Source organism: Zingiber officinale, chromosome 4A (assembly GCF_018446385.1).
Source record: "Zingiber officinale cultivar Zhangliang chromosome 4A, Zo_v1.1, whole genome shotgun sequence".
Classification (NCBI taxonomy): domain Eukaryota; kingdom Viridiplantae; phylum Streptophyta; class Magnoliopsida; order Zingiberales; family Zingiberaceae; genus Zingiber; species Zingiber officinale.
Genome location: NC_055992.1, coordinates 28748399 through 28761560, shown reverse-complemented (window position 1 = coordinate 28761560; position 13162 = coordinate 28748399). Strand labels below are relative to the sequence as shown.

The following is a 13162-nucleotide window of genomic DNA, read 5'->3' as shown; positions in this document are numbered from 1 at the left end:
AAATGAGTATCTCTCAGGATGACGACGTACCCTATCAGACCTGCGAGGAGGTATGTCTACTTGAACTGGTTGTTGTTCCTCAACTCTTTGTGGAACAACATCATCCACAACACTTTGTGGTTCTAGTTCAACTTCCATCGAGGCATCAGTGCTATTATTCGCATCTTGAACTTCTTCAAGATCGAACGCGCTCCCACTAGTCTTTCTAGAAACAAAGTCCCTTTTCCACAACTACCTTGTGCTGACTGGGAATGTAGAAGTAATATCCCTTAGTTTCCTTGGGATATCCAATAAAATAGCACTTATCGGATTCGGGTCCTAACTTGTCTGAGACTTGACGTCGAACGTAAGCCTCACAACCCCAAATCCTCATGAAAGACACCTGGCTCCCATATCCTATATGGTGTCTTTATCACGGCCTTGGATGGAACTCGGTTGAGTATAAAAGCTGCCGTGTCTAGAGCATAGCCCCAAAGGTATGTCGGAAGATCTGTGTGACTCATCATAGATCGTACCATATCTAATAGGGTACGATTCCTCCTTTCGGATATACCATTCCACAGTGGTGTTCTAGGAGGAGTGAGTTGGGATAGAATCCCACACTCAGCTAGATAGTCACGGAACTCATGGCTAAGATATTCTCCACCTCGATCGGATCGAAGTATCTTAATACTCTTGCCAAGTCGGTTTCATGCTTCATTCTTGAATTCTTTGAACTTTTCAAAGGATTCTGACTTATGTGTCATCAAGTACACATAACCATATCTACTGAAGTCATCAGTAAATGTGATGAAGTACCTATAACCGCCTCTAGCAGCGACATTGAAAGGGCCACATACATCACTATGTATGAGTCCTAACAAATCAGTCACTCTTTCACTGTGCCCACTAAAGGGAGTCTTGGTCATCTTGCCTCGTAGGCATGACTCGCATATCTCATATGATTCTAAATCAAATGAGTCCAGCAAACCATCATTATGGTGTCATTTATATGACCTAAGCGACAGTGCCAGAGGTAGGTTTGGTTCATGTCATTTGACTTGAACCTCTTGGTATTTATGTTATAGATAGGGCTCTCAAGGTCTAGAATATAGAGTCCGTTTATCAGAGGTGCACTATAATAGAACATATCGTTTAAATAGACGGAACAACATTTGCTCTTTATTATAAACGAAAATCCTTTCTTGTCCAAACAAGAAACTGATATAATGTTCTTAGTTAAAGCAGACACATAACAACAATCATCTAATTCTAGTACAAGCCCAGAGGGCAGAGATAGATGGTAGCAATAGTAGCAACCGTGCTCCATTGCCTACTCGTTCTATCTCACCTTCGTCAATGCCCTGCTATTTCTTGTACATTAGTACAAATGTGCAAAGCACATCCGGTATCTAATACCCACGATGAAGAAATAGAGGTTGACTTCTATAACATGTATACCAAGTAGAAATCTTATTTTTCTTCTTCGTAAGATTTTCAGTATTCTTTGGAGTTCCTCTTCCAATGGCCTTGCTTGTCCTTGATATAGGTGACAAAGATGTTCAACCATATCGTAGCGCCCATCAACTCATGTTGCTCCAGCTCAGAGTTCATGGTCGCGAGCATAAGACAGAACACATCTAATCGTCATCTTGATGCTTCTTGTAAGCATCTCTTTCCGCTCTAGTGGCAGAGAACGTACAGTTTACGTTCTTGGGTGAGAACTATTCTCGTGTTCCTGTATCAGTCCAGAAATTTGCTCCATTGAGCTTGTCCTTCTTGAGGACAGATTTAATTAGGACGTCATGGAAATTCTACAACAAAAATAAATGCAGAAATAAGTATCATATTCTTAATCATTTAATTAGGTCTTTAACTAAATGATGCTCCCACTGAATTCTATAATTCATGTGGGACAAAATCCACATCATACTAACCCTTGAGTTAGCTTTGGCTAATACGCCCAAGACTTAGTATGATCGGTAGGTAACGATTACCAATTACATCTCTATGCAACTTTTGTTTATAGGATCAATATCCGCATTTATATTAAAACTCGAGTTAGCTTTGGCTAATACGCCCGAGAGTTAATATATATGTGATTTTGACCTATCTTTCCAATTGTTGGAAGAATGCCTATAGTTATACTCGATCCAACCGAGTTAACTAGGAATACTCAATCTAATTGAGTTGTACTCACCCATTCGTTGATAGGCGGGACCAAGATTGTCTCTCCGTACCCTACCAAGATAGTATGTGTTGCTCTGCTTTGGCAGATTCAACAACTACATGCGATCGAGGTAGTGGTAGGTATCACGGCATGATAGACATTACGAGTTGACGTGATTTAGATCTAATCTAAATGATGATGCGTATCATATACTCGATAGATCTAATCTAATCGAAGAGTGCATCATGTGCACGACTTAGATCTAATCTAATCGTAAGGCACTAATTAATTACTTAATTAACTAGCATGCATCACATACACACAAAACAATTAACTAAATAATTAATCAAATATTTTTGTGATTTTGTCATGGCCCTACTACGATCTTCTCAAGCCAATGAGAAGATCGGATGGTCAACCTAAGGTCAACAGCTTCTCAAGCTTCTTCGTTTGACCACCTTGTGTTGCTCGCACCCTCCTCGTAACTCTGTCTCGAGTAGACCTTCCACAGCTCCAATTTTGTACATTATAATTTTGAAACTCGAGTTACATTCGAGTCTAAATCTAATTTACAACCAGAATATAAGAGAAAGGCATAATGCGTAGGTCGCGAATAAAATAAAAATAAAAAGATACAGCACGCACATCATATAACGGCATGCAGGCCGTATTATGAATTACAACACATTTCCAAATCCAATTTAGGTCGTTTGGGCCATGACTATCACAAAATTAATATATAATTCAAAATTATATATTTCTATAATTTTTTTTTTATAATTTTACAGATTTTATGAGTAAATTTTTCCCGGCGGTCCCGATTATCGATTTCGGGCGCAATCGCGGAGCAAATCCCCTTGCGGAGTTAGGGGCAGTAGCCCTACCCGCGATCTAACCATCGCGAGTTGCTCCTAAGCAATCCAAGAGCGCCTTAGCCCGTTGTCCCAAAAGATTTTGGGTCGAAACATTACCGTTTTGGAAAATTCTTCTCGATAGTCGAAGCCTACAAGTGCCAGAACACTTGTGCTTCGCTTCTACGAGAAAAATACTCATAAAATCATAAAAATTAGGAAATTCACAGAATGTTACAGTATGCAGTACCCCTACCCGCGATCTAACTATCACGAGTTGCTCCTAAGCGATCCAAGAGCGCCTTAGCCCGCTGTCCCAAAAGATTTTGGGTCGAAACATTACCGTTTTGGAAAATTCTTCTCGGTAGTCGAAGCCTACAAGTGCCGGAACACTTGTGCTTCGCTTCTACGAGAAAAATACTCATAAAATCATAAAAATTAGGAAATTCACAGAATGTTATAGTATACATATTTTTCATAAAAATACGAATCTAAACTCGTACTCGCTTAGCACGTGGCTCTGATACCACTGTTGAGTTTTTCGGGCCGCGAAAATCGCTTTTTCACGTCGCGGAAACCCCGAAACCCCCTAGCCGTTGGATCCGTGCGAAGAAAAATTTCAGAAAGTACGAGTACATGTTTCAAACTTCGATCTACAGTAGATCTACAAAGGAAAAACATTTTTATACCTTCGATGCGTGCCCTTCGCAATCCCGCAAGTCCAAGGTACGCCGGATCTCGAAGTTGTCAACGTAGACAACTCTCTAGTGATATCCACACGAACAAGAAGTGTTCTCTAGCACTCAAGGATGGAGAAGAGAGCACCCCAAGTGTGCTAGCACTTTCTAGGGCTCTCGGGTAGGATTTGAAAGAAAGAAAAAGAGAGGATGCAAAAAAAATCTCATACACTCAAGAAGTAGTATCCTCCTTTGTGACCTTCACCCTTCCTTATTCTTTTGGACTCACTCAACCACCTTCTCCTTTGATGAAAGCTCACAGCAACCACAGCAAGGAGGAAGAAAGGCCAAGGAAGAAGATGATAGAATGAATGCACACATCAATACACAAAAACAAAAACTTCCACACTACATTAGTGTGGCCGGCCACACCATGTAACCTCCCTCATTAATGTGGTCGGCCACATTAAATGGCATGAGATGTGTAACCTCCATTAGGTGGCATACCTCATGAGGTGGAGATGATGTGGCAATGTTAGTCATACCATGTAGGATGAGTCAACCTTCATGATGTGGCAATGCATCAAGTCAAACTTGATGTTTCAACTTCCATTTGGTCAAGTCAAAATTGACCAATTTTCTTCCTTGTTGAGTTAAATCCAACCTTTAATTCAAGTCAATTTTAATTTAATGAATCTCAATTCATTAATATAAATTGACTCAATGAATCAAATTTAAATTAGACTCATTCAACAATTGAATCTAATTGAGTCTAACTCAATAAGTCTAATTTGAATCCAATCTTTGGTGCATCATATGAACCTAATCCAATTGGTTCATCATATGAACCCAATCTTTATCCACTTGTTCTTTGTGTGTGACCCAATAGGTTCTTGTAACGTTGGCAATGTTTCTAAACTCCTTTAGAAACATAAGCAATGAGCGGCATCTAGCAATACATCATTGCTAACCAAGTTACAAGAAATGTTGAGATCCAACATCACCTTGTGACTACTAATTGTGACTCCTCACAATATATGACAAGTGTCCTTCTATCCTAGACATCTAGATTGATCAATATGAGGCATAGACCGTGTCATCCTCTAATCAATCTAAATCTTAAATTCCAAGTAGACACACTAAATCAAATGAGCTCAATATCCTATATTGACTTATTTGGGCATGGTCATGCACTTCGTGGTCTCACTCTATCAAGAATACCGATGTCACTCCCGTCATATAGGAGGGATAGATCCCATCTACATCACTCACATCCCTCCGCATAATTCATTACATACCCAGTAATCACCTTTATAGTCCACCCAGTTACGGGTGACGTTTGACGAAACTAAAGTACATAACTCCTTATGTAGGGAACCATGGTGACTTCAAGTCTAAAGACTAGTAGTCATACTAATAGCCACATGAGAAAGTATATGACACTCATATAATGATCCATGATACTTTCTCATGGCGGGTCATTCAGTATACATTCTCTAATGCATACCCATGTGTCAATTTGATATCTCTATATCCATGACTTGTGAGATCAAGTCATCCAGTTGACCTACATGCTAGTCTTATTGCATTAACATTGTCCCTGAATGTTAATATTCGACTATGAATGATTTAGAGTAGTGTTCCCTATATCATCTCACTATCGATTCAACCAATCGATTGATATAGGTAAGAACCTTCTACTCTAGGACGTTATTATACTTAGTTTATTTGGCACCAATACAAGTAAGTATAATAACCAAAAAACCAAATGCCTTTATTTATATAGAATATGATACAACAAGTCCAAAATACAATCATCAAATGATTGGCTCTAGGGCTCTAGCTAACACCTAGTATGTATGCCTTGTAGGGTTCAAGACTTGCTACCTTGGACCTACATAGGACGCGCGCATTTATGTATGTGGTACAAGCCGGGGCCCCCCTTATGTTGAGATTATGTTTAAGTATGTATATTATAAGTTTTCAAAAGACATGTTGCATATGTTTTCATGATACATGTTTAGAAATTTACCTTGCATATACCTTATAATTGTGCCATGATATTTATGATGATGATATGATATGTCAGGGTGTATTTGATGATCATGTTATGTTATGTCATGATACTTTACGATTATGTTACGATATGCCATGATATGCTGCATGATATGATGAATTTGCCTCCATGCGTTATGTCTTGTAATTTTGATATGCTATACGGTTTCTGTGAGTAGGAAAGGAACTTACTGAGCCATGAGTGCTCACAGCTTACTTTCTTGTACCACAGATAAAGGCAAGGAATGGATGGACTAGGGGAGCAGCAGGAGGGGCTAGAAGGATGTGTGTGGTAGTGGCTTGGCTAAAGGAGAAAGACCTGCTTTTAGTTTGATAAGAACCATGCCTAGTTTATGTTACTGCTTTATGACTCCATGACATTTAAATTATGTGTTTGGGTATTATGACTTAAAAATCATGTTAGGTATGCTATGTGGTTTTATATGTCCAGGTGATTAGTCATGGTGATTTTAAAGAAAAGAAAAGTTTTAAATTTCTATAAATAAGACTTCCGCTGTAGTAAGTAGTTATGTATGTTAAAGTAACCCCCGTCGCCTTAGCAGGAGGGGCGGGGCGTTACATGCACAGATGGTCACTCCCGCCCACCTCTCTGCACTATGACCCCTTATGGTCGAGAGGTCGGGTTAGTGACAGACTGTACACCACTCCAGCTACCACTCTCTCAAGTGGCCGAGGGGACAGTTGCATAGTAGCTAACTAGCTACATCTGCGACGGGGTCCCTGCTACTCGTAACTCCAGCTACCACTCTCCATGAGTGGCCGAGTGCGGCACGATAGGACAAGCGGTATCAACTCCAGCTACCATTTTCTCGAGTGGCCGAGGATGCGGCCCTGGTCAACGACTCTCTCGACCACAAGGGAGAATTGGTCGTTGACATGCATGCCATGACATGATGTGTCAAATGCAACAATCATCATACAAATATAAGTAAAAATTAGGTATGCTACATGAAGCCAGCATGCTCAATATAGTACATAAATTAAACAATATTCAAAGCATACAAACATGGTATCTAGTATCTGCTACTGATCATGGATAACAACAAGAGACTGTATAGATATGGAAACGGGTTTCTCAAAGATCATGTGGAAGTATCAAGCGTAGGAAAATAAGAGTGGAGTCAAGGTAAAAACAGTTTCTTATCCAAAATAGTTCATGCACCAAGGTCAAAGTACTAAAAGAAACAAAGCATAAAGTACCCACCTTCAATATGAAATCTGAACCGGACCACACCTTGTCACGTCAACTGTCTCAATCAATGTCCTGCACCAGCGCACACAAATTAACTATCTTCATTTGAATCAAATAGCTAATACTAATTCTCAGTCCATATCTAACCCAATCCTAGAACAAGTGGCAATCTACCCAATCGGTTGCTAGAAAGTCAAAAGAAAAATTACAAGGGAGAAGTGCTTCATCAGGAATCAATCGAGTCTCCTTAGAACTCGCTGCAGGAACCAATGCCAACACTACAAGAAAATTGAGATTTTACAACACTTAAAAGACAACACTTTTTATAAAAAAGTGTTGTCTATTGTTTTTTTTTACAACGCTTTTCACTAAAAGTGTTGTCTTTGAACAGTTTGTTTTAACTAAAGACAACATTTTATAAAAAATTGTTGTCTATGAGTAGTTTTTTTAGGGCTACAACAATACTTTTTTGAAAAGTGTTGTCTTTGAACCTTTTTGTCAAAATAACATGGTTTTTTTCCCTTAGACACATTTTTTCCTCTTTGTTAGGTTTTTCGGGACGCAAAAACCGCTTTTTGCGTTGCGGAAACCCAGAAACCCCGCCACCGGATCCGTGCGAAGAAATAAAATTTCATAAACACTTTCACGTACGAGTTTTCTAAGCCTAGATCTACTTTAGATCTACAAGATAAGAATTTACCCTTGATGCGAAGCCCTTCGCTTAATCCCGCTCATCCAAGGTTCGCCGGATTTCGAGAGTATCAAAGTAGATACTCCTCTATGTGTATCCACACAAGCAAGAGATGGAGAAACCAAACAAAAAGGTGTGCTAGCACCTTTGAATGGTTCGGCCAAAGAGGAGGAGAGGGAGAGAAGAAAGAGCTTGAGGAAGAAGATGAGAGTTACACAAAAGAAAATGAAACTCACCAATGAATTAGTGCGGCCGACCACATTAAGAGGGAGTTTTACCTCCATGGGATACCAAGAATCACAACTCTTGGTAACTCCCATGAGGTGGCATCCCACTTAAGCAATCATGATGATGTGGAGCATCATCATTGGCCCACTCTTTGCCAACTCACCAATGAGGTGGCAAATGGTCAAGTCAAACTTGACCCTTCATCTTCCTCTCAAGTCAAGTCAAACTTGACCACTTCTCTCCCATGGTTGATCTAATCTAACCATTGGTTCAAGTCAATTTTAATTTAATGAATCTCTATTCATTGAATTAAATTAATTAAATGAGTCTAAGTCCAAATTAGACTCACTTAACACATAAACCAAATTGAGTCCAACTCAATTAGCTTAATTTGGATTACTCTTAATCCAATTTGGTTCATCACATGAACCTAATCCTTTAGGTTCATCAAATGAACCTAATCTCCATCTAATTGCCCTTTGTGTGTGACCCTATAGGTTCTTGTAACGTTGACAATGCTCCTAAACTCATTTAGAAACATAAGTAATGAGCGGTATCTAGCAACACATCATTACTACCCAAGTTACAAGAATGTTGAGATCCAACATCACCTTGTGACTACTAATTGTGACTCCTCACAATATATGACAAGTGTCCCTTCTATCCTTGACATCCAGATTGATCAATGTGAGGCATAGATCGTGTCATCGTCTAATCAATCTAAATCTTGAATCCCAAGTAGACTCACTCAATCAAATGAGCTCAACATCTCATATTGACTCATTTGGGCATGGCTATGCGCTTAGTGGTCTCACTCTATCAAGAATATCGATGTCTCTCCCGTAATATAGGAGGGATAGATCACATCTACATCACTCACATCCCTCCGTATAATTTGTTACATATCCAGTAATCACCTTTATAGTCCACCCAGTTACAGGTGACGTTTGACAAAGCTAAAGTATGCAACTCCTTATGTAGGGAATCATGGTGACTTCAGGTCCAAGGACTAATAGTCATACTAATAGTCACATGAGAAAGTATATGACACTCATATAATGATCCATGATACTTTCTCATGGCGGGTCATTCAGTATACATTCTCCAATGCATACCCATGTGTCAACTTGATATCTCCATATCCATGACTTGTGAGATCCAGTCATCAAGTTTACCTACATGCTAGTCTCGTCGCATTAACATTGTCCTTGAATGCTAATACTTGACTAGGAATGATTAAGAGTAGTGTTCCCTATATCATCTCACTATCGATTCAACTAACTGATTGATATAGGTAAGAACCTTTCTACTCAAGGACGCTATTATACTTAGTTATTTGGCACCAATACAAGTAATCATAATAACCAAAAAACAAATGCCTTTATATATATAAGAATATGATACAATGAGTCCATACAACAATCATCAAATGATTGGCTCTAGGGCTTTAACTAACAATCTCCCACTAGCACTAGTGCCAATCAGTATAGGCTCTAAGGCCCAATGACCTAGTGTGACCATCATGCTTTCTCTATGCCAAAGCCTTGGTCAAGGGATCTGTGATGTTAGCCTCAGTGGGTACTATGCAAATCTTCACATCTCCTCTATCTATAATCTCTTGAATGAGATGGAAGCGCCGTAGTATGTGTTTGGTCCGTTGGTATGAGCGAGGTTCCTTGGCCTGCGCTATTGCTCCATTGTTGTCACAATAGAGCTCTATGGGATCAACTATGCTAGGAACTACCCCAAGCTCAGTAATGAACTTGCGGATCCAAACTGCCTCCTTTGCTGCTTCTGATGCAGCAATATACTCGGCCTCTGTCGTAGAATCAGCTACTGTGTACTGCTTTGAACTCTTCCAGCTCACAGTACCACCATTTATGCAAAACACGAACCCTGACTGCGATCGATAATCATCCTGATCAGTTTGGAAGCTAGCATCACTGTAACCCTTTATAGCTAGCTCATCATCACCTCCATATATCAAGAAATATTCTTTAGTCCTTCTCAAATACTTAAGAATATTCTTGACCGCTATCCAGTGACTTTCACCTGGATCTGACTGTATTTGCTCGTCATCCTCAAAGCATACGAGACATCAGGACGAGTACATAGCATGGCGTACATGATAGATCCTATGGCTGAAGCATAAGGGATCTGATCCATGCAGTCTCTCTCCTCTCTAGAAGAGGGACCTTGAGTCTTCGAAAGACTCACACCATGTGACATCGGTAGAAATCCCTTCTTGGAGTTCTGCATGGCAAACCGAAGTAATACCTTGTCAATGTATGTACTCTGACTTAGGTCAAGCAATCTCTTAGATCTATCTCTATAGATCTGTATGCCTAGAATGCGGGATGCTTCACCTAAGCCCTTCATTGAGAAACAAGTCCCTAGCAAAGTCTTGACAGACTGCAGCAAAGGGATGTCTTTCCCAATAAGTAGTATGTCATCCACATACAATATACGGAAGACAACTGTGTTCCCTACAACCTTCTTGTAGACACAAGGTTCATCTTCATTCTTGATGAAACTAAAATGTTTGATTGCATCATCGAATCGAAGATTCCAGCTCCGAGAAGCTTGCTTTAGTCCATAAATGGACCTATGCAGCTTGCATACTCTGCCAATATGCTGTGGATCTACAAAACCCTCAGGTTGTGTCATGTACACATCCTCGAGCAGGTTTCCATTCAGAAACGTAGTTTTGACATCCATCTGTCAGATCTCATAATCGTGGTACGCTGTAATAACAAGCATGATCCGAATGGATTTAAACATCGCTACTGGAGAAAATGTTTCATCATAGTCAATACCATGAATATGCTTGAAACCTTTAGCTACCAAGCGACCCTTATAAATAAGTTCATCCATGTCAGTCTTTCTCTTAAAGACCCAGTTACACCCAATGGGTTTGACCCCTTCAGGTGGATCAACCAAAGTCCATACTTGGTTAGTGTACATGGATTCCATCTCGGATCTCATGGCCTCTAGCCATTTCTCGGAATCTGGTCTCATCACAGCTTCCTGATAGGAGGTAGGCTCATCCTCAATGAGCACAACGTCATCATGGTCAGACAAGAGAAATGAGTATCTCTCAGGCTGACGACGTACCCTATCAGATATGCGAAGAGGTAGGTTTACTTAAACTGGTTGTGGTTCCTCAACTCCTTGTGGAACAACATCATCAACACTTTGTGGTTCCAGTTCAACTTCCATCGAGACTTTAGTACTATGGTCCACATCTTGAACTTCTTCAAGATCGAACGTACTCCCACTAGTCTTTCTAGAAACAAAGTCTCTTTCTAGAAATACCCCAGTCTTAGCCACAACAATCTTGTGTTGACTAGGAATGTAGAAGTAATATCCCTTCGTTTCTTTGGGATATCTAATAAAATAGCACTTATCGGATTTGGGTCCCAATTTGTCTGAGACTTGATGTCGAACGTAAGCCTCACAACCCCAAATCCTCATAAAAGACACCTGGACATCTCTCACAGTCCATATCCTATATGGTGTCTTTATTACAGCCTTAGATGGAACTCGGTTGAGAATGAAGACTACTGTGTCTAGAGCATAGCCCCAAAGATACATGGGAAAATCTGTGTGACTCATCATAGATCGTATCATATCTAATAAGGTACGATTCCTCCTTTCAAATACACCATTCCACTGTAGTGTTCCAGGAGGAGTGAGTTGAGATAGGATCCCACACTCAGCTAGATAGTCACGAAACTCATGCCTAAGGTATTCACTACCTTGATCTGATCGAAGTATCTTAATACTCTTGCCAAGTTGATTTTGTACTTCATTCTTGAATTCTTTGAACTTTTCAAAGGATTCTGACTTATGTGTCATCAAGTACACATAACCATATCTACTGAAGTCATCAGTAAATGTAATGAAGTACCTATAACCACCTCTGGCAGCGACATTGAAAGGGCCACATACATCACTATGTATAAGTCCTAACAAGTCAGTCGCTCTCTCGCTGTGTCCACTTAAGGGAGTCTTGGTCATCTTGCCCAGTAGGCATGACTCGCATGTCTCATAAGATTCAAGATCAAATGAGTCCAGCAAACCATCCTTATGGAGCTGGGATAAGCATTTGTCATTTATATGACCTAAGCGACAATGTCAGATATAGGTTTGGTTCATGTCATTTGACTTGAACCTCTTGGTACTTATGTTATAGATAGGGTTTTCAAGGTCTAGAATGTAGAGTCCATTCATCAGAGGTGCACTACAATAGAACATATCATTTGAATAAACTGAACAACATTTGTTCTTTATTATAAATGAAAAACCTTTGTTGTCCAAACAAGAAACTGAAATTATGTTCTTAGTTAAAGCAGGCACATAACAACATTCATCTAATTCTAATACAAGCCCAGAAGACAGAGATAGATGATAAGTTCCTACAGCAACAACAGCAACCCGTGCTCCATTACCTACGCGTAGGTCCACCTCGCCCTTCGTCAATGCCCTACTATTTCTCAGCGCCTGCACATTAGTACAAATGTGAGAAGCACATCCGGTATCTATTACTCATGATCAAGAAATAGATAGATTGACTTCTATAACATAGATACTTGAAGTGGAAGTCTCACTTCTCTTCTTCTTAAGATCTTCCAGGTACACTTTGCAGTTCCTCTTCCAGTGCCCGGTCCGACCGTAGTGGAAGCAGGTAGCATCCTTGGCGACCCCTCCTTTAGGTTTCAGTGCCTTGCCTTTGCCCTTGTCTTGGGACTTTCCCTTGCCTTTGGGCTTACCCTTGCCCTTGTGTTTCTGAACCATCATAATAGAGTTGGGCTTAACCTTCTTAAGGTTGAGCTCAGCAGTTCTTAACATGCTAAGCAGCTCGGGCAGTGGCTTGTCAATTTCGTTCATGTTGTATTTTAGAACAAATTGACTATAGCTATCTGGGGAATCCCAACCTCTGTAGGTTTTCTATGTACCCAATCATCTTGAGTACATATGGGCCTACGGGAGTCCCATCTTGCATCTTACACTGAAACAGTGCCTTAGAGATCTCGAATCTCTCGTGCCTCGCTTGTCCTTGATATAGTTGACGTAGATGTTCAACCATATCATAAGCAGCCATCAACTTATGTTGCTTCTGAAGCTCAGAGTTCATGGTCACGAGCATAAGACATGACACATCTAATGCGTTATCTTAATGCTTTTTGTAAGCATCACGGTCAGCTCGTGTGGTAGTGGCAGGAGGTGCCTCTGGAATGGGCTGCTCCAGAACGTACAGTTTACGTTCTTGTATGAGAACTATTCTCAGGTTCCTGT

The 13162-nt window shown here is 40.2% G+C and overlaps 1 long non-coding RNA gene across 1 annotated transcript in view; it reads right to left on the bottom strand.

Moving 5' to 3' along the window:
• LOC121973233 overlaps window positions 1-13162 on the bottom strand; it is a 35531-nt gene that overhangs the window by 7011 nt on the left and 15358 nt on the right. The window contains exon 2 of the long non-coding RNA XR_006109433.1: window positions 6958-7017. This is a non-coding gene — a long non-coding RNA (uncharacterized LOC121973233). The remainder of the gene's footprint in view (window positions 1-6957; window positions 7018-13162) is intronic.